This window comes from Canis lupus, chromosome X (assembly GCF_048164855.1).
Source record: "Canis lupus baileyi chromosome X, mCanLup2.hap1, whole genome shotgun sequence".
In the NCBI taxonomy this organism is placed as follows: domain Eukaryota; kingdom Metazoa; phylum Chordata; class Mammalia; order Carnivora; family Canidae; genus Canis; species Canis lupus.
In genome coordinates this window covers 73,007,716-73,027,655 of record NC_132876.1, presented here as the reverse complement: position 1 = coordinate 73,027,655, position 19,940 = coordinate 73,007,716, and the positions used below count along the sequence as shown (strand labels likewise).

General features: G+C 38.2%; 1 long non-coding RNA gene across 1 annotated transcript in view; it reads right to left on the bottom strand.

Moving 5' to 3' along the window:
* The window catches only part of LOC140627937 (uncharacterized), a 72,772-nt gene extending 53,332 nt beyond the window's left edge, over nt 1-19,440 (bottom strand). Inside the window, exon 1 of the long non-coding RNA XR_012026422.1 lies at nt 19,351-19,440. This is a non-coding gene — a long non-coding RNA (uncharacterized lncRNA). The remainder of the gene's footprint in view (nt 1-19,350) is intronic.
* Nucleotides 19,441-19,940: the final 500 nt, after the last annotated feature.

Here is a 19,940-nt window from a genome sequence, read left to right as displayed (position 1 = left end):
GTCTGATCATGGTAAGGGGCTGGAATGCCACAACCTGCCTTGGGCACCTGGGAGAAATGTACCAGGTAGGCAGGCTAGCACCTGAACTTTCTTTACTCCCCAGCCCAGCAATGATCAGAATTTGGGTTATCCTCTATTCCCTTTGGGAGAGGTGGACCCTGAAAATGCAAATCCAGCAGCTCAGGGCTCTCAGTCCCAGGGTTCCACAATGGACAAAGCAAGTTATCCTCTGTTGCCTCCAGAACAGGCGGAACCAGGGAGGGCTCAAGACAGTGAGAGCTCTCCTGCTGCTAGGTGCCCTTCAATTTGTAGAGAGCAGTGTCTCCACAATTGCCCCCAGGAGGATCTAGGCCAATGTACACTGAGGGACTGTAGTTGGATCAAGTGGGGGAACTCTTGACTAGGGGCTGGATCTCTGGCTGTGGCCATTTTTTTTCTTTTCACCTTTCACCTGGGAGAGGTGCAGCCTCTAGGGAATAAAGGCTCCACAGGACAAACAGCTGCACACTGAGCCTGTCCACCTGGCAAGAGGCAAGACATCTCTGCCCAGGCAAAGACACCTGAGAATCAGCTGGCCCCACCCCCAGAAGAACTGCTGGAAGAACAGGGGAAGAGCAAGTTTTCTGAGCAAGCATCACTGGAAAGTGCCAGGACTGAGAGAAAAAAGTATATAGAACTCAATGCTTTTTTTTTCTGTAGAATTCATTCATCTTTCAGCTTAAAAACTTCCAATATTTTTTTCTCTTTTCCTGCCCTAACTATAATATTTTACCAACTCATTATTTTTAAGCTTTTTCCTTCTTACTTTCATATTTCTCCAATTACGTGTCTTATATATATTCTTCATTTTTGGATTCCTTTCAATGTATTCAATTTATTTTGGTAGATATATAAGTTATGGGTTTTTAATTTTTTGTTTATTTGTTGGGGGGGGTGTTGTCTTCTCTTGTTTTATAATGGTGGAAATTAGTACCTTCTAACTGACCGAAATATACTTGGAACCAAGTGGAGCACCATGCTGTCCATTCTGAGATTAATATTCTCTCTTCCTTCCCATTATGCCCCTCTATTTTATCTTGTTTCTGTTTTTGTGGTCAATGTTGGGTCTCTATATAAGTTTCACTGGTTAGAAGGTGCTAAATTTGGAACTTAGAAACTTCCAACATACAGAACAAAATACACTCAGAACCAAGAGGATCACCCTCTAAGTCAACTCTGTGAGACCATATTTTCTCTCCACCACCACTTCCTCCCCACTTTTTTTCAAAACAAATTTACTGTTTTTATTTTTCACTATCATGGTCTTCTTGTTTTGTTTTGTTCTGTTTTTCTTTTTCTTTTATTTTCTGGTCTCTGACCTCTTCATAATAGTCTAGGGTGAATTTTACTTAGGTCTTGGCTGATATTTTTGACTCAGCTCACTCATACAGCCACCCTGACTGGACAAAATGACTAGAAGGAAGAATTCACCACAAAAGAAAGAACCAGAAGTAAAACTGTCTACCAGAGACCTACTACATATAGATTTAATACCATGTCAGAGATACAATTCAGAAGTACAGAGAAGCATAGTTATAAAATTACTGGTGGCTCTGGAAAAAAGCATAAAGGACGATTCTCGTACTGCAGAATTGAGATCTAATCAGGGTAAAATTGAAAATACTTCAACTGAGATTCAGACTAAACTGATAGCTATAACTGCTAGGGTTAATGAGGTAGAAGACAGTGAGTGATAGAGAAGACAAAGGAAAGGAAGGAAGCTGTGGAATAAAGAGAAAAACAATTAAGAACCCACAAGGAGTGGCTTTGGGAAATAAAGGATAGATTGAGAAGGAATAATATTTGTCTTATTACGATTCCAGAAGAGGTAAAGAGAGAGAGAGACAGAGACAGAGACAGAGAGGCAGAGAATCACAAAGTATATTTGCACATATCATAGCTGAGAACATCTGTAATCTCTGGAAGAAAACAGGCATTCATATCCAAGAGATAGAAAGGACTTCTTAAAATCAACAAACACCAATCAACATTCCAATATATAATAGTGAACCTTGCAAATTTCAAAGATAAAGAGAAAATTCTAAAAGCTGCCAGAGACAAGAGATTCTTAACATATTTGGGGAGAAATGTCAGGTTAAGAGCAAACCTATCCACAGACACCTGGCAGGCAAAAAAGGGCTAGCATAATATATTTATTGTACTAAACAAGAAAAACATGTAAGCATCCTTTATTCAGAAAAGCTATCATTTGGAATAGAAGGAGATATAAAGATCTTCCAGGATACACAGAAACTGAAAGAATATATGACTACCAAACTAGCTCTGCAAGAAATACTAAGGGAGACACTGTAAGCAAAGGAGGGAAAACAAAGAAACAATCTGCAGAAACCGGGACTGTATAGGTAATACTATGACACTAATTTCCTATCTTTCAATAGTTACTCTGAATGTGAACTGGCTACATGATCCAATCAAAAGATGCAGGGTATCAGAGTGGATTAAAAAAAGCAAGACCCGTCTATATGCTGTCTAGAAGAGACCCATTTTAGAACTAAAGACACCTCTAGTCTGAAAATGAAGGGGTGGATAAACCATTTACCATTGAAATAGTCCTCAAAAGAAAGCTGGGGTAAGAATTCTCATACCAGATAAATTAGATGTTACAACAAAGACTGTAATAAGAGATGAAGACGGACATTATATCATACTTAAAGGGTCTAGCCAACAAGAAGACATAACAATTATGAATATTTATGCCTCTAATGTGGGAGCAACCAAGTATATCAATTGATTAATAACCAAAGCAAATAAATACATAGATAATAATACATTAATAGTAGGAGACTTCAACACAGCACTCTCAGCAAAGGACAGATCTCCTAAGTCGAACATCTCCAAAGAAATAAGGGCCTTGAATGACACAATGGATTTGACAGAAATATACAGAACACTCCATCCTAATACAATGGAATACAAAATATTCTCAAGTGCACATGGAACATTCTACAAAATATACAACATCCTGGATCACAAGTCAAGCTTCAACTGATACAAAAAGATTGAGATTATAAAAGAAAAAAAAAGATTGAGATTATATGCTGCAAATTTTCATACCACAATGCTTTGAAACTGGAGCTTAATAGAAGAGGATATTTGGAAGGAACTCAAACACCTGGAGGTTAAACAGTATCCTATTAAAAGATGAATGTGTCAACTAGGAAATCAGATAATTTAAAAGATTCATGGAATCAAATGGAAATGAAAATACAACCATTCAAAGTCTTTGAGATGCACCAAAGCAGTCCTAAGAGGGAAATATATTTCAATACAAGCCTCCCTCAAAAAATTGGGAAAATCTCCAATATACAAGCTAACCTTGCACCTAAAGGAGCTGGAGAAAGAACAGCAAATAAAACCTGATCCAAGCAGAAAAGCGATAATAAAGACTAGAGTAGAACTCAATGAAATAGAGACCAAAAGATCTGTAGAACAGATCAATAAACCAAGGAAATAGTTCTTAGAAAGAATTAATAAGATAGGTAAACCTGTAGCTTCACTTGCTAAAAAGAAAAAAGACTCAAATTAATAAAATGACAAATAAAGAGCAAAAATCACAACCAGTACCAAGAAAACGCAAGTGATTTTCAAAACGTATTATGAGCAAGTTTTTGCCAACAAATTGGGTGATCTGGAAGAAATAGATGCATTCCTGGAAACCTACAAATTACCAAAACAAAAACAGGAAGGAAGAAAACCTGAACAGACCAATAACCAGCGATGAAATTGAAGTAGTTATCAAAAATCTCCCAAGAAACAAAAGTCCGGGGTTAGATGACTTCCCAGGGGAGTTGTGCAAAACATTTAAAGAAGAAATAATACCGGGCAGCCCGATGGCCCAGCGGTTTAGTCCTGCCTGCAGCCCAGGGTGTGATCCTGGAGACCTGTGATCGAGTCCCACATCAGGCTTCCTGCATGGAGCCTGCTTCTCCTGCCTGTGTCTCTCCCTCTCTCTCTCTGTGTGTGTCTGTCATGAATATATGAATAAATTCCTAAAAAGAAAACAGAAGAAATAATACCTATTCTACTAATGCTGTTTCAAAGGATAGAAAGGAATGAAATACTTCCAAACTCGTTTTATGAGGCCAACATTACCTGGATCCCCAAACCAGATAAAGACCGCACCAAAAATGAGAATTATAGAACAATATCCCTGATGAACATGGATGCAAAAATTTTCACCAAGATATTAGTGAATAGGATCCAACAATACATTAAACAGATTATTCACCAAGACCAACTGGGATTTATCCCTTAGATGCAAGGGTGGTTCAACATTCATAAAACAATCAATGTAATAGATCACATCATTAAAAGAAAAGACAAGAAGCATATGATCCTCTCAATAGGTGCAGAGCAAGCATTTGATAAAAACAGCATCTAAGCCTGATTAAAACTCTTTAAAGTGTAAGGATAGAGGGAACATTTCTCAATATCATGAAAGCCATTTATGAAAACCCAACAGCGAATATCATTCTCAATGGGGAAAATCTGAAAGCCTTTCCCCTAAGATCAGGAACATGACAGAAATGCCCACTCTCACCACTGTTATTCAACATTGTACTAGAAGTCATAGCCTCCACAGACAACAAAAAGAAATAAAAGGCATTCATATTGGCAAAGAAGAATTCAAACTCTCCCCTTCACAGATGACTTGATATTGAATACAGAAAACCCCAAAAAACCATCTCAAGAATGTTAGAACTCATACAGCAATTAAGCAATGTGACAGGATACAAAATCAATTCACAGAAATCAGTGGCATTTCTGTACATTAATGATGAGACTGAAGAAAGAGAAATTAAGGAATCAATCCCATTTACAATTGCACCCAAAACCATAAGGTACCTAGGAATAAACCTAACCAAAGAGGTAAAAACATAGGAATAAACCTAACCAAAGAGGTAAAAGATCTATACTCTAAAAACTACAGGACACTTATGAATGAAATTAAGGAAGACACAAAGAGATGGAAAAATAGTCCATGCTCATGCATTAGATGAATAAATATTGTGAAAATTTCTATGTTATCCAGATCAATTTACAGGTTCAATGCAATCCCTATCAAAATACCATGGACTTTCTTCACAGCTTTGGACCAAATAATCTTAAAATTTATATGGAACCAGAAAAGACCCCAAATAGCCAAAGGAATGTTGAAGAAAACCAAAGATGAGGGCATCACAATGCCTGACTTCAAACTATATTATGAAGCAATGATCATCAAGACAGTATGGTATTGGCACAACAACAGACACATAGATGAATGGAACAGAATAGAGAACCCAGAATTGGGACCTCAACTCTATGGTCAAAAAAGGAAGAAAGAATATCTACTGGAAAAAGGACAGTATCTTCAATAAATGGTGCAAGGAAAATTGGACAGCCACATGCAAAAGAATTAAACTGGGTCATTCTCTTACACCATACATAAAGATAAACTCAAAATGGTTGAAAGATCTAAATGTGAGACAAGAACTCATCAAAATCCTAAAGGAGAACACAGGCAACACCCTTTTTGAACTTGGCCACAGCAACTTCTTACAAGATACATCTATGAAGGCACAGGAAATAAAATAAAAAATGAACTATTGGGACTTAATCAGGATAAAGAACTTCTGCACAAAAAAAAGAACTTCTGCACAGAAAAGGAAACAATCAACAATACTAAAAGACAACCTACAGAATGGGAGAAGATATTTGCAAATCCAATCCAGTCATGAAATGGGCAAAAGACATTAACAGACATTTCTCCAAAAAAGACATACACATGGCCAAAAAGCACATGAAAAAATGCTCTGCATCACTTGCCATCAGGGAAATACAAATCAAAACCACAATTAGATACCATCTCATAGCAGTGAGAATGACTAAAATTAAAAAGACAGGAAACAAAAAATGTTGGAGAGGATGTGGAGAAAGGAGAACCCTCTTGCACTGATGGTGGGAATGCCAGTAGTACAGCCACTCTGAAAAACAGTGTGGAGGTTCCTCAAGAAATTAAAAATAGAGGTACCCTATGACCCAGCAATTGCACTACTGGGTATTTACCCTAAAGATAAAGATGCATTGAAACGCCAGGACACCTGCACCCCAATGTTCATAGCAACCATGTCCACAGTAGCCAAACTGTGGAAGGAACCACAATGGCCTTTCACAGATGAACAGATAAAGAAAACATAGAATACACACACACACACACACACACACACACACACAATGGAATATTACTCAACCATCAAAAGGAAGGAATACCTACAATTTGCTTCAACACAGAAGGAACTGGATGACATTATGTTGAGAGTGAAATAAGTCAATCAGAGAAAGCCAATTATCATCTGGTTTCACTCATATGTAGAATATAAGACATACTGAAAGGGACTATAAGGGAAAGGAGGGAAACTGAGTGGGGGGAAATTAGAGAGGAAGACAAACCATGAGAGACTCCTAACTCTGAGAAACAAAAGGTTGAGGAAGGGAGTAGGGTGAGGGGGATGGGGTGACTGGGTGACAGGTACTAAGGAGGACAGTTGATGGGATGGGCACTGGGTGTTTTACTGTATGTTGGCAAATTGAATTTAAGTAACAAAAAATTACATGGAGAAAGATGAAACTGAATGCCTATCTGATACCACCTACAAAAATTAACTCAAAATGTATCAAAAACATACATGTGAAACCTGATTATGTAAAATTCCCAGAAAAAAACATTAAGAAGAAACTTCCTGACAGAGGACTAAGCAAAGATTTTTTGGATGTGATACCAAAGCACAAGCAACAAAAGTAAAAATGAAGAAGTGAAACATCAAACTAAACATCTTCTAAACAATAAAAAGTTAAAAAATTAAAAGGCAGCCTATGGAATAGGAGAATATATCTGCAGTCCATATATTGAATAAGGGGTTAATATTCAAAATATATAAGAACTCATTCAACTCAAAAACAACATGCTTTTAAGAATGAGCAGGTGAAGTAAATAGGCATCTTTTTCCAAAAAAGACATCCAAATGGCCCATATGTATATAAAAATATATTCAAAATCTATAATCAACAGGGAAATTAAAATCAAAACCATAATGAGATACTATTCAACACCTAATAGAATGGATATTGTCAAGAAGACAAGTGTTGTCTAGAGATAGCAAGTATTGGTGAGGATATGGCAAAAGGGAATTCTTGTGAATTGTTTTGGGAATATATATTGATTTAGCCACTATAAAAACAGTATGAAGTTTACTCAAAAATTAAAAATATAACTACCATGATCCAGCAATACCACTTCCAGATATATACCCAAAGGAAATGAAAACTGGATATTGAAAAACATATCTATATTCCATATTCATTGTAGCATTATAATAGACAAGATATGGAAACAACCCTAAAATCCATCAACAGATGAATGGATAAAAATGTGTTTTTTATACACAATGAAATAAATCCTGCCTTTTGCAGCAACATGGATGGACCTTGCAGGCATTATCTTAGTAAGATAATCCAGACATAGAAAGACAGATATTGTATATCATTTAAAAGTAGAATCTAAAAGAGCCAAACTTACAGAAATGGAGAGTAGAATGATTGTTACTAAGCTATAGGGTGTGGATGAGTTGTGGTAAATGTTGTTAAAGGGTATAAGCTTTCAACTAGAAGATGAATAAATTCTGAAAATCTAATGAACAACACAGTGATTCTGGTCAACAATACTATATTATATACTTCAAAATTTCTAAGAGAATAGATCTGAAATTTTTCACCACAAAAGTAGAAATAATTTTGTGACCTAAGAGGGATATTTCCTAAAGCTACAGTGGTAATCATATTGCAATATATAAATAAATCAAAACAACCTATTGTATACCTTGAACTTACACAATGTTATCTGTAAAGTATACCTCAATTTAAAATTATATTTTTACTTCTTATGTGAAAGACACTCTTCTAGGTCCTTAGGATACACCAGAGGGGGAAAAACAGAAATAAATTTAATAAAATTAATAAATATACATTCCCAAATCCTGAATTTGAAAAATACAATGCAACATGATGAGGAGCTTGAATTATAATCAACCATCCCTCCTCAAAATTAATTGCTCATTTAGATAAATGTCTGAGACAGAATTTAATTAAAAATTACCTTCTGTAACATGGAAAGGTTTTCTTCTCTTGTCTATACTGCTACAGTATCCATTTATGTCAAGGGCTGAATTAATCATATTTCTTAGTTTATGGCGCTTATCACCACTGGTAAAAGCAAGATTCCTCTTTAGTTTATATTTACCTATCTATATGTTTATCCGTGTATTTATTTTTCTCTTTTATTTTCATTACCCACTTTTATTTCCCTTCCTTTTTTTATTTTTTAAATATATTTTTTATTGGAGTTTGATTTGCCAACATATAGTATAACACCTAGTACTCATCCCATCAAGTGCGTCCCTCAGTGCCTTCAACCAGTCACCCCATCCCCCCGCCCACCTCCCCTTCCGCTACCCCTTGTTCATTTCCCAGAGTTAGGAGTCTTTCATGTTTTGTCACCCTCTCTAATTTTTCCTACTCACTTTCTCTCCTTTTCCCTATAATCACTTTCCCTATTTTTTTATATTCCCCATATGAGTGAAACCATATAATGATTGCCCTTCTCCGATTGACTTACTTCACTCAGCATAATACTCTCCAGTTCCATCCACGTCAAAGCAAATGGTGGTAATGGCTAGGTAATGTTCCATTGTGAATATATTCACATCTTCTTTTTTTTATTATTATTTTTTATTTACGATAGTCACACAGGGAGAGAGAGAGAGAGGCAGAGACATAGGCAGAGGGAGAAGCAGGCTCCATGCACCGGGAGCCTGACGTGGGATTCGATCCTCGGTCCAAACCACTGCGCCACCCAGGGATCCCTATTCACATCTTCTTCTTCTTCTTTATCCTAACCATACTATTCTACAGGCACTTATTCAATTCACGAACCTTGCATGGTTCTCTGATTGAATGTCACTTCCTCAAAGAAGACTGTCCTGATTTCTACATATAATACCACCTCCTTGTCATTCCCTACCCACTTACCCTGTCCATTATTTCTTTACAGAAAGTACCATTACTTAAACTTTAATTATTTACCTCATTTAATATAATGTAAGCTCCATAGGAGTAGGTACTTTGGATTATACACCACTGTATTCCTAGAGTCTAAAACAGTGCCTGGCATATAGTAGGTGGCCAAGTGATAGTTGAAGAATGAATGTATGAGTAAATGAATAAAGTTAAATTTATTCCCCAGTAATATGAGGCAGTTGAGAAGTCTCCACTTATAATTCATATATCTCCAAAGAGTTTATAATTAATGTATACATTTATAATTAACCCTATGCTTTGTTTTTACTTTTTATTGAGGTGTTCCTTCAAATACTACTTTGTGCCAGACACTGTGCTAAGTATTGCAGAGATCAATGGTAATAAGGCAAGATAATACTTTCTCACAAGGAGAATGCAGTCTAATGATCAAAATGGATACATAAATAGGAGCTTTCAGGGAAGATGGTGATGTATGAGGACCCTAAGCTCACCTCATCCCAGAGATAGAACTAGATAACTCTCATATCGGTGTAAACAACCCATAACATGTGTCAAAGACTGGCAGAAAAATGAACTCCACAGCTAAATGTAGAAACGGTTCTACACACATGAGACTAGGAAGGGTGGAGATGTCATCAGGAGCTAAAGGGAACAGAAGGACTGTATGCATTCAGGAAGGATCCCACAGGCATGAAGAGGGGAAAGAAGCAGTTTCTCACACTGTGAATCCCACATGGGAAATATGAATTCCTATAACATTTGGCTTTGAAAACCACAGTGGCCAAATATTGTGAGTTCTTACAACCAATGGGACTTAAAACCTGGAATTCTTTTTTAAATTTTAATTTCAGTATAGTTAGCATACAGTGTTCTGTTAGCTTCAGGCATACAATATAGTGATTTAACAATTCCTTACATCACTCAGTTCTCATCATAAGTGCCTCCCTAGTCCCATCATCCATTTCACCCATCCTGCCAAACACCTCCTCTCTGGAAACCATCAATTTGTTCTCAATAGTTAAGAGTCTGTTACTTGGTCTTTCTCTCTCTCTCTCTCTCTCTCTCTCTCTCTCTCTCTCTCTCTCTCTCTCATTTTTCTTTGCTCATTTGTTTTGTTTCTTAAACTCCACATATGAGTGAAATCATATGGTATTGGACTTTTTCTGGCCAAATTATTTTACTTAGCATTATTTTCTATAGCTCCATCCATTTCATTGTAAATTAAAGCTTGGAATTTTAAAAATTGGTGGGCTCAGGTCTGAGAGAGCTGGGAGGGTAAGAAGAAGCTGAGTCCTCATTCCTAAAGTGACAGCACAATGAACACTCCATAGAGATAGAGATAGAAGCAGCAGTGTGAGAAAAACCTGGAGCATACAGGAAGCAGATTTATTTATTAATTGGAGACATCTATCTGAAGGGCAGGAATCCCTGGGGGACTTTTATAGCAACACAAGAGCTGGCAGATGCTATTTCCCTTCTCCACCCACACCCACTATACACAGTTACCTGTGCTACACTAACTACCTAACTTACTTAAACCCCACCTCCTATTCTCCCTGTGCATTGCATATTGGCCCCCCTCCAATACACTCTTGGTCAGAGCCCATCCAGGGCAATGCCACAGACCTGGCAATGTACAAGAATCCCTGATGGAAGCCACATCACTCCAAAGTGATGCCTGCCTCAGGGAAAGGGAAAGATAATGACACAGGCCTGATAGACTCTGACACCAGCAGAGGGCTAGGGGCAGACATCTGGTCTGACTGCAGGTGACACCCACCAACAAAAGCTTTTCAGGGGAAAACACACTGCAGTTTAGTGCTACTACATCTCTGGCAAAGGCTTGGTGGCATTGGAGTTGACTCAACTCAAGTGCAAGGCAGCCACAGACTGGTCCACTAACACCATAAGAACAAATATTGCACACAACAGGTAAAGAGAACCACTGTGGATAACTAACTGAAAGGAAAAGCAGCTCAGTCACAACAGCAGCATGTGCACATCATACATAGGAGACACTCCTAAAGCATCAGGTTCCAGTGAACAGGAGACACTGTACTGCAAGGCATTGCAGGATCTCTTACTCATAAGGCCACTGCCTTATAGAGCAGGAAATATAATGGACTTTCCTAACACACAGAAACAGGCACAGAAAACTGCACAAAATAAGAAGACAGAGACATATATCCCAAATAAAAGAATAAGACTCATATCAAGAGACCTAAATGAAAAGGAGATGAGTCGTATGCCTGATAGAGAATTTAAAGTAATGGCCATAAAGATACTCACTGGATTTCAGAAAGAAGTGGGGGACCTTAGTGAGACCCTCAACAAAGACATAAAAAGAACCAATCAGAGATGAAGAACACAATAAATTAAATTAAGTGTACATGATACAGGATGCCTGGGTGGCTCAGCGGTTTAGCACCTGCCTTTGACCCAGGGCGTGATCCTGGAGTCCCAGAATCAAGTCCCACATTGGGCTCCCTGTGTAAAGCCTGCTTCTCCTTCTGCCTGTGTCTCTGCCTCTCTCTCTCTCTCTCTCATAAATAAATAAATAAAATCTTTAATTTTTTTAAAAAATAAAAGTACATGATATAGAATAAATACTATGCTAAAATAAGCAGAAGAATGAATCAGCTACCTGGAAAAAAGATGATGGAAAGTAATCAAGCTAAAGAAATGAGAGAAAAAATATGCAAAAAGACAATAGACTTAGAGAACCCAGCAACACCATCAACTGTAGTAACATTTGTATTATAGGGATCCCAGAAGGATAAGAGAGACAAAAGAGGGCTTAAAATTTATTTGAAGAAATAATAGCTGAAAACTTAACTTATCTGGGGAAGAAAATAGAAATCCAGATAAAAAAGGCACAGATATCCTGCAACAAACTCAAACCAGTGAAGTCCACAATAAGCTGTATAGTAATTAAAATGGGAAAACATAGTGATAGAGAATTTTAAAAGCAGCAAGAAAAAAAAAGCAGTTACATACAAGGGAAACTGAATAAGAGTACTAGCTGATTTATGAGCAGAAACTTTGTAGGTCAGAAGAAAGTGGCATGATATATTCAATGTGTTGAAAGGAAAAAAATTCTGCAGCTGAAAATATTCAGCAATGCTATTATTCAGAAAAGAAGGAAATATTTAGTTTCCCAGACATGATAGGATGGATAAAAAACCAAGACCCATCTATATTCTGCTTACAAAAGACCCATTTTAGACCTAAAGACATCTGCAGATTAAAAATAAGAGGATGGAGTAACATCAGTCATACAAATGGAAGTCAAAAGAAAGCCAGAGTCACAATACTTATATCAGAAAACTAGACTTGGGGGGGGGGAGGAGCAAGACGGCGGAAGAGTAGGGCCTCCAAATCACCTGTCTCCACCAAATTACCTAGAAAACCTTCAAATTATCCTGAAAATCTATCAATTCGGCCTGAGATTTAAAGAGAGACCAGCTGGAATGCTACAGTGAGAAGAGTTCGCGCATCTATCAAGGTAGGAAGACGGGGAAAAAGAAATAAAGAAACAAAGGCCTCCAAGGGGGAGGGGCCCCGCGAGGAGCCGGGCTGAGGCCGGGGCGAGTGTCCCCAGGACAGGAGAGCCCCGTCCCGGAGAAGCAGGAGCTGCACCAACCTTCCCGGGCGGAAAGGGGCTCGCGGGGAGTTGGAGCAGGACCCAGGAGGGCGGGGATGCCCTCGGGCTCCCTGGGACAGTAACAGAGCAACTGCGCGCCCAGGAGAGTGCGCCGAGCTCCCTAAGGGCTGCAGCACGCACGGCGGGACCCGGAGGAGCTCGGAGGGGCTCGGGCGGCGGCTCCGCGGAGGGGGCTGCGCGGCCCCGGGAGCAGCGCGGAGGGGCTCGGGCAGAGGAAGAGGCTCCGTGCAGAGGGGGCTGCGCGGTTCCAGAAACAGCTCAGAGGGGCTCGGGCGGCGGCTCCGCGGAGGGGGTTGCGCGGCCCGGGAGCGCGAATCCACCAGCGCAGGCTCCGGAGCACAGGGCGCCGGGACACAGCCCAGGATCCGGCCGCCCCCCGGGACAGGCAGAGGCCGGGAGGGCCCAGGACTGCAAGGAAGCTCCTGCCCCGAGCTGAGCAGATCAGCGGCCCCGCCCCAGAGCCTCCAGGCCCTGCAGACGGAGTTCCTGCCGGAGCTGAATCCAGGTTTCCAGAGCTGGCCCCGCCACTGGGGCTATTCCTCCTGAGGCCTCACGGGGTAAACAACCCCCACTGAGCCCTGCACCAGGCAGGGGCACAGCAGCTCCCCCAACTGCTAACACCTGAAAATCAGCACAACAGGCCCCTCCCCCAGAACACCAGCTAGACTGACAACTTCCAGGAAAAGCCAAGGGACTTAAAGTACACAGAATCAGAAGATACACCCCGTGGTTCTTTTTTGTTTTGTTTTGTTTTGTTTTTTTTGTTTTGTTTTGTTTTGTTTAGCTTTTTGATTTGTTTCCTTCCCCCACCTCCTTTTTTTTCTCCTTTCTTTTTCTTTCTCTTTTTCTTCTTCTTTTTTTTTTCTTTTTTTTTCTTCCCTTTTTTTCTCTTTCTCTTTTCTTTCCTTCTTTCTCTCCTCTCTTTTTCTCCTTTTCCCAATACAACTTGCTTTTGGCCACTCTGCACTGAGCAAAATTACTAGAAGGAAAACCTCACCTCAAAAGAAAGAGTCAGAAACAGTCCTCTCTCCCACAGAGTTACAAAATCTGGATTACAATTCAATGTCAGAAAGCCAACTCAGAAGCACTATTATACAGCTACTGGTGGCTCTAGAAAAAAGTATAAAGGACTCAAGAGACTTCATGACTGCAGAATTTAGAGCTAATCAGGCAGAAATTAAAAATCAATTGAATGAGATGCAATCCAAACTAGAAGTCCTAACGATGAGGGTTAACGAGGTGGAAGAACGAATGAGTGACATAGAAGACAAGTTGATAGCAAAGAGGGAAACTGAGGAAAAAAGAGACAAACAATTAAAAGACCATGAAGATAGATTAAGGGAAATAAACGACAGCCTGAGAAAGAAAAACCTACGTTTAATTGGGGTTCCCGAGGGCGCCGAAAGGGACAGAGGGCCAGAATATGTATTTGAACAAATTCTATCTGAAAACTTTCCTAATCTGGGAAGGGGAACAGGCATTCAGATCCAGGAAATAGATCCCCCCCTAAAATCAATAAAAACCGTTCAACACCTCGACATCTAATAGTGAAGCTTGCAAATTCCAAAGATAAAGAGAAGATCCTTAAAGCAGCAAGAGACAAGAAATCCCTGACTTTTATGGGGAGGAGTATTAGGATAACAGCAGACCTCTCCACAGAGACCTGGCAGGCCAGAAAGGCTGGCAGGATATATTCAGGGTCCTAAATGAGAAGAACATGCAACCAAGAATACTTTATCCAGCAAGGCTCTCATTCAAAATGGAAGGAGAGATAAAGAGCTTCCAAGACAGGCAGCAACTAAAAGAATATGTGACCTCCAAACCAGCTCTGCAAGAAATTTTAAGGGGGACTCTTAAAATTCCCCTTTAAGAAGAAGTTCAGTGGAACAGTCCACAAAAACAAGGACTGAATAGATATCATGATGACACTAAACTCATATCTCTCAATAGTAACTCTGAATGTGAACGGGCTTAATGACCCCATTAAAAGGCGCAGGGTTTCAGACTGGATAAAAAAGCAGCACCCATCTATTTGCTGTCTACAAGAGACTCATTTTAGACAGAAGGACACCTACAGCCTGAAAATAAAAGGTTGGAGAACCATTTACCATTCGAATGGTCCTCAAAAGAAAGCAGGGGTAGCCATCCTTATATCAGATAAACTAAAATTTACCCCAAAGACTGTAGTGAGAGATGAAGAGGGACACTATATCATACTTAAAGGATCTATTCAACAAGAGGACTTAACAATCCTCAATATATATGCCCCGAATGTGGGAGCTGCCAAATATATAAATCAATTATTAACCAAAGTGAAGAAATACTTAGATAATAATACACTTATACTTGGTGACTTCAATCTAGCTCTTTCTATACCCGATAGGTCTTCTAAGCACAACATCTCCAAAGAAACGAGAGCTTTAAATGATACACTGGACCAGATGGATTTCACAGATATCTACAGAACTTTACATCCAAACTCAACTGAATACACATTCTTCTCAAGCGCACATGGAACTTTCTCCAGAATAGACCACATATTGGGTCACAAATCGGGTCTGAACCGATACCAAAAGATTGGGATTGTCCCCTGTATATTCTCAGACCATAATGCCTTGAAATTAGAACTAAATCACAACAAGAAGTTTGGAAGGACCTCAAACACGTGGAGGTTAAGGACCATCCTGCTAAAAGATGAAAGGGTCAACCAGGAAATTAAGGAAGAATTAAAAAGATTCATGGAAACTAATGAGAATGAAGATACAACCGTTCAAAATCTTTGGGATGCAGCAAAAGCAGTCCTAAGGGGGAAATACATCGCAATACAAGCATCCATTCAAGAAGTGGAAGGAACTCAAATACAAAAGCTAACCTTACACATAAAGGAGCTAGAGAAAAAACAGCAAATAGATCCTACACCCAAGAGAAGAAGGGAGTTAATAAAGATTCGAGCAGAACTCAATGAAATCGAGACCAGAAGAACTGTGGAACAGATCAACAGAACCAGGAGTTGGTTCTTTGAAAGAATTAATAAGATAGATAAACCATTAGCCAGCCTTATTAAAAAGAAGAGAGAGAAGACTCAAATTAATAAAATCATGAATGAGAAAGGAGAGATCACTACCAACACCAAGGAAATACAAACGATTTTAAAAACATATTATGAACAGCTATATGCCAATAAATTAGGCAATCTAGAAGAAATGGACGCATTCTTGGAAAGCCACAAACTACCAAAACTGGAACAGGAAGAAATAGAAAACCTGAACAGGCCAATAACCAGGGAGGAAATTGAAGCAGTCATCAAAAACCTCCCAAGACACAAAAGTCCAGGGCCAGATGGCTTCACAGGTGAATTCTACCAAACAGTTAAAGAATAATAAATATCTATTCTTTTTGAAATTCTATTTCAAAAAATGGAAAAGGAATGAAAACTTCCAAATTCATTCTATGAGGCCATTACCTCATTACCTGATTCCAAAACCAGATATGGAAACTAGTAAGAAAGAAAACTACAGGCCAGTATTCCTAATGAACACAGATGCAAAAATTCTCAAGAAAATTCTAGCAACACATTAAAAATATAATTTGCTACAAACAAGTGAAATTTATTTGTGGGTTGCAAGAGTAGTTCAATATTCACAAATCAATCAATGTGATACATAACATTAATAAGAGAAAGGATTACCAATAAAATAGAAAATAAGAGAAAGGATTAGAACCATATGATCCACAAAAAAGAACCATATGATCATTTCAGTAGATGCAGAAAAAGCATTTGATCAAGTACAATATCCATTCATGGTAAAAAAAAAAAAAACCCTCAGCCAAAGTAGAGTTTTTTTAGATTTTTATTTATTCATTCATGACAGATAGAGAGAGAGAGAGACAGAGGCAGAGACACAGGCAGAGGGAGAAGCAGGCTCCATGCAGGGAGCCAGACGTGGGACTCAATCCCAGGTCTCCAGGATCATACCCTGGGTCAAAGGCAGGCGCTAAACTGCTGAGCCACCAGGGCTGCCCAGCAAAGTAGTTTTATAGAGAACATACCTCTACAAAATAAAAGCCATATATGAAAACTCCACAGTTAACATCATCCTTAATGGGAAAAAACTGAGAACTTTTCCACGAAGATCAGAGATAAAACAAGGATATCCATTATTAGGACTTACTCAACATCGTACTGGAAGTCCTGGCTGCAGAAATCAGAGAACAGAAAGAAATAAAAGGCATCCAAATTGTCAGGGGTAAGTAAAACTTTCAGTATTTGCAGATGACATGATACTCCATACAGAAAAAAGGAAAGACTTCACAAAAAACTGCCAGAACTGATAAAGGAATTCAGTAAAGTTGCAGCATACAGATCAATGTATGGAAAAATCTGTTACATTTCTATACACCAACAATGAAGCAGCAGAAAGGGAAATTAAGAAAACAAACTCATTTACAATTGCATTCCAAATAATAAAATACATGGAATAACCTTAACCACAGAGTTCAATGACCTGTACTCTGAAAGCTCCAAAACGCTGATGAAAGAAATTGAAGAGGACACAAATCTAAAAATACTCAATGCTCATGGATTGAAAGAAAAAATTATTAAAATGTCTATGTTACCCCAAGCAATTCACACATTTAATGCAATCCCTATTAAAATGCCAGCAGCATTTTTCACAGAACTAGAATGAACAATCCTAAAATTTGTATGGAACCACAAAAGACCCTGAATGGCCAAAGCAATCTTGAAAAGAAAAGCACAGCTGCTGGCATCACAAGTTGATACTTTAAGTCATATTATGAAGCAGTACTTATTAAAACAGTATGATATTGGAACAAAAACAGAGACATAGGTGAATAGATAGAATTAAAAACCCAGAAATAAATCCACAATTATACAGTCAATTAATCTTTGACAAAGAGGAAGGAATATCCAATGGGAAAAAACATCTCTTCAACAAACAGTGTTGGGAAAACTGGACAGAAACATGAAAAAGAATGAAACTTTCTTATACCATACACAAAAAATAAATTCAAAATGAATTAAAGATCTAAATGTAAGATGTGTAACCATTAAAATCCTAGAGAGGAACATAGGCAGTAACCACTTTGACATCAGCTGTAGCAACTTCTTTCTAGGTATGTCTCCTGAGGCAAGGGAAACAAAAGCAAAAATAAACTATCTAGCTAAAATGTTTCTGCACAGCAAGGGAAACAAGCCACATAGCTAAAACGGGATATACTGAATGGGAGAAGATATTTGCAAATGACATATCTGAGAAAGAGTTATTATCCTAAATATATAAAAGACCTATAAAACTCAACACCAAAAGACACACAAATTATCCAATTAACCAATTGGGCGGAAAACATGAACAGACATTTCTTCAAAGAAGATACACAGATGGTCAACAGACACATTAAAAGATTTTCAACAGATGTGCAACTCATTATCAGGGAAATGCAAATCAAAACTACAGTGACATATCATCTCACGCCTGTTAGAATGACTAATATCAAAACCTCAAGAAACAATAAGTAGGTGAGGATGTGGAGAAAAAGGAACTGTTGCACTGTTAAAGGGAATGCAAACTGGTGCAGTCACTGTGGAAAACAGTATGGGATTTCTTCAAAAATTAAAAAATAGAGCTACCCTATGACTCAGTAATTCCAGTACTGGATATTTACCCAAAGACTATGATTACACTAATTTGAAAGGATATTTACAACTCTTCGTTTATTGCAGGACTATTTACAATAACCAAATGATTGAAGCAGCCCATGTGTCCATGTATAGATAGATGGATAACAAAGAAATGGTATATATATCATATATATTATATTCATATACATATTCATAAACAGTGGAATATTATTCAGCCATATAAAAAATGAGATCTTGCCATTTACAACAATATGAATGAAGCTAGAGAGTATAATGCTAAGTAAAATAGAAATGTGTCATAGTAAAATAAATACTATATGATTTCACTCATACATTGAATTTAAGAAACAAAACAAATGAGCAAAGTAAAAAAAAAAAGAGATAAATCAAGAAGCAAACTATTAATTATAGAGAACTGATGATTACCAGAGGAAGGTAAGTGAGGGAATGGGTGAAATATGTGAAGGGGATTAAGTGTAACTTTATTTTGATCAGCACTAGGTAACATATAGAATTGTTGAATATATACATGAAAAAAATAGAACACTGTATGCTAACTAATTTGGAATAAAAATAAAATGTATACATAAATAGATCATTATAATATGATGTTAAAAATGGGCTTAATAAACATGTGGACAAATTCCATTAGATCTAAAAGAAGGAAGCAATAAAGTTTGGATGGACCAGAGATGCCTTATACACAAAGTGACATTTCATTAATTCTTTCGACAAATTTCTGGGTCCTCTACCATATGTCTAGCTTGCATTAGAGGCCATTGACATAGCAGCAACTGTGACTGAGGCCCAACATGAAAGAAAGCTGAGTACCAGAAAATAAGCATTTGCTTACAAAACAGATGAAAGCAAGATATAATCCAGGACTCACTTGATTGCCAACACAAGCGAGTCTTGCCCATGTAGTTGATAAGTCCAGCAAAAAGGACGTTTGGCAGCCATTTGGAAGGATACGTGCCCTGGAAAGAGAAAACAAACAGGTTTCAAATAAGCTCAAATAGGCTAAGTAATTTAACATTGCTTCAGTCCCTGAAATGGAAAGGTGAGCCTGAAAGTACACTCTGTTCTAATGGTCAGGTCATGTTGGAGCCAGCTTCTCAGATCCCAATGCACAGAAAACTGAATTTGTGAAGTACATTTGGAACACAACTAAAACCAGAGGTTACATCAGCATATTTCAAAATGGTGTGGTAAAGGGCATAAATATAAATTATTCAACTACCCTTGGATGACCTCACTTGCTATCAAAATCTTTTAATATCTGGGAACATTTGCTCTATATCACAACCACTATTATAAGTCACAATACCAAATGTTCCAAAAGTAGGCATTAATTTGTGATGAAGCTTCTTCTCACATGGGCAACTCTACATAGCATGCTATAAAGTGAGGAGCTTCATGGATTTATAATAGCACAAGAAAAGTACTCTATAAAGTACTTTGCTTCAAAGTTTTAAATGA